The following is a 3,277-nucleotide window of genomic DNA, read 5'->3' as shown; positions in this document are numbered from 1 at the left end:
ACGGGAGAGAGAGAGAGAGAGAGGAGCCGAGAGAGAGGGAGAGAGATGAGGAGGGGAGGAGGGAGTGGAGGGGATGGTTTAGGGAGGGAGGGAGGGATAAGGGAGGGAGGGAGGGTGCAGGGATGGGGGAGGGAGGGGAGGGAGGGGAGCGAGAGAGAGAGAAGACGAGAAAAGAGTGGGATGGAGAGGGAGGGAGAGAAAGAGTGGCGGGAGGATAGAGACAGGGCGGATGAGAGGGGAGAGAGAGAAGAGGGAGAGGGGGACGGGGGGGAGAGAAGGAGTGGGGCGGAGAGAGGGGAGAGGCCGAGAAGTCGAGAGAGAGAACGACGGGACGAGAGGAGAGAAGAGTGGGAAGAGAGGAAGAAGATGAGGTGAGCGAGAGTGAGAAAGAGAGGAAGATGAGAGAGGTGATGAGACGAGAGTGGAGAAAAAAGGAGAGGAAAGAGAAAGGAGGGAGGGAGAGAAGAGCGAGATCGCGGGAAGATGTAGAGAAGGAAGGGGAAAAAGAAAGGAAGAAACAAGAGATGGAAGAGGAGAGAGGGAGGAGAGTAAGTAAGAAAGAGAGGAAGAGAAGAGGAGAAAGCGATATAGAGAAGTCATATATAATGTTTAATATATATAATATAGATTTTATATATACATATATATATATATACATATATATATCTAAATATATACGTATATATATATATATATATATTATATATATATATATATATAATATATATATAGAATATAATATATATATACATTAATATCTATAATATATACAGTATATATATATATATATATATATATCTATATATATATATAGATTATATATATATATATTTAATATATATATATATAATATATTAAACAGAGAGAGAGAGAGAGGAAGAGGAGAGCAGGGGGGGAGGGAGAGGAGAGGGCGGAGGGGAGGGAGAGGCGCAGGGGGAGGAGGGAAGAGGAGTAGGGAGAGCGAGAGGAGAGGAGAGGAGGAGAGGAGAGGCGGAGGAGAGGAAGGGGGGAGGGAGGGAAGAGATGATTGTGTGGGAGGGAGGGAGATGAAGAGAGAGGTTGGGGGAGGGAGGGGGAGGGGGAAAGGGTGTGGGAGAGGGAGAAGGGAAAGGGAAAAGGGAGAGGGAGAGGAAAAGACGATTGGAGAGAGCACTAGGAAGAGATGGTCGTTGCACAGGATAGAGATGAGAGAGGAGACGAGAGAACAGATAGATGAAGATGGAGAGAGAGGGGAGGAGAGGAGGGAGATCGGGAGAGTTAGAACAGTGAGACGAGAAGAAATGACGAGGAGGAAGAGGAACCCGGCGGATTGAGACGAATTCCCTCCACGAAGACCAGAGAGCGGCGGCCGGGAGGACTAGAGAGAGGAGAGAAAGGGAGGATGGAAGAGTTGAGTAGACCGGTTTGAGCGCCCGATTCTACGAGCGCCAGAAAGGAGACACGAGAGGCAGATGGGGGGGCGAGGCCTGGGGAGGGAGAGACGATGAGGAGAGGAAGAGTGACGATAAGAGGGAAGAGGGACGGGTTGAAGAGGGTAGAGGGAGAGAGGGAGAGGGAAAGACGGAGAGAGAGAGAGAGATTGATCTCAGGAGTGAGACGATGGGGAGAGAGCATGGGATGGAATCACTGAGAGGAGAGCGAGGAAGAAGGAACGAAGACGAGGAGGATTGAACGAGGAGGTGGAGAGAGGGGGGAGATGATGAGAGGAAGTGATGAGGGGGGAGAGGAGAGAGCGAGAGGACGAGGAAAGGAGAGAGGAGTGAGGACGACTGCGGAGTTGAGAGAGGGGCCGTGGGCGAGGCTGTCCGTGCGGCTGGGGACTAGATCCCGGAGAGGTGAGAAGATGGAATGCGAAGTGGGAATAGAGAGGAGGCGAGAGCGGAGAGTGAAGCAGGCGGGAACGAGTGGGGAGATCAGTCGGAGAGGATGGATGAAGAGGAGAGACGCGGGAAGAGAGGAGACCGAGATGAGAGAGAGAGAGAGAGAATATTTATTAAGCATCACACAAAAACACGCTATACTCTGTTTTTTCGAGGCGAAGATGTCCTTTTCGGGATGGAGATGACTGATTACTTGGGTGTCAGATTGGCCGATGGCAAGTTTAGTGATGATCATTAACTGAAATACTATTGTGCCATTGGTTTGGCAATTGAGGGGCTACTGAGGGGCCAAACCTTCATATGCATCTTCGCCTCGATGTATGGTAAATAAACAAAATATTAACACCATAAAAGAATGAGAAGACACTATAATGTAATATACCCAAACCACGTAATGAACAAGGCATTCCGTTTTCCTGTCCCTCCACCATTCAAATTTTAAACGCCCTAAGGGAATCACTCTTCCCACTCTCCCGATTACCTGTGCACAGGTACTGGGATCGGAAAGAGATTTTCCAGCCTCCACTCTACCTTGAGACACCTCACAACCACTAGCAAAAACAACTAGGCCAGTGTTGAGCTACAAACACTCCAGAAGCAATACATACCCTCCTCCTCCTCTCCCATGACTGAAAACGAAAAAATCCAATATCAGTATTTATAAAATTTTGCTAATTGTAAGAGGCCTTAGTGTAAAATTTAGAAGAAAAAATAATAGTACCAGAGAGGTGAATCGTAGAATCATCCATGGTTTGACCCATCGGTCGAGGACACCGTGAGAGATTGGGAGAGGAAAGCATGCACTACGCTTACTGCTACTTCGGGGTATGTTGGGGAGGGTTCCTTGGCCCCTTGGCCCCTGACCCTTGGTCCCTGGGGTCAAAGTGCGCCAGACTTACAGGGCCAGCATGGGCGAAGGACATGGCCCTCGCCTTATCCAAAGGACACTCGTGAAAAATCGGCTACTTACCGAAGTACGCCACAGGTTTTCCATAGCACCAAACACAAACAAACCAACAGCTGTAATTATCATGGAACAGTTGATTACAAAACATGCATATACATTAAACCCATGGAGTATTGCACAAAGTATCCCCAAATGTGCACCATTCCTGTCAAGCTCTCCTGGTGGAACCACTCCTGGAAGACACTGGAGTTCCTCCCCCACCCACTCCTCGTCTGGATAAGCACAAACAAAATGGATAATGCCTGACAGTATAGACAAGTGCTGAATACTAATACTAAAACTCGTAGTGCCAACTGGCACTATCATCTTCTGGATAAACACAAACAAAATGGAAAATGCCTTACAGTATAGGCAAATGCTGAATATTAAAACCCGTAATGCCAACTGGCACTGTCATACTGTAAACGGTAGATAAATCAATGAACACAAC

The 3,277-nt window shown here is 48.0% G+C and overlaps 1 long non-coding RNA gene across 1 annotated transcript in view; it reads right to left on the bottom strand.

Moving 5' to 3' along the window:
- Nucleotides 1-2,009: 2,009 nt before the first annotated feature.
- Nucleotides 2,010-3,277, bottom strand: part of LOC119592722 — a 51,484-nt gene continuing 50,216 nt past the window's right edge. Inside the window, exon 3 of the long non-coding RNA XR_005230455.1 lies at nucleotides 2,010-2,509. This is a non-coding gene — a long non-coding RNA (uncharacterized LOC119592722). The remainder of the gene's footprint in view (nucleotides 2,510-3,277) is intronic.

Source organism: Penaeus monodon, chromosome 3 (assembly GCF_015228065.2).
Source record: "Penaeus monodon isolate SGIC_2016 chromosome 3, NSTDA_Pmon_1, whole genome shotgun sequence".
Classification (NCBI taxonomy): Eukaryota; Metazoa; Arthropoda; class Malacostraca; order Decapoda; family Penaeidae; genus Penaeus; species Penaeus monodon.
Note: the sequence above shows the minus strand (reverse complement) of the source record. Positions and strands in the feature narration are given on the sequence as shown.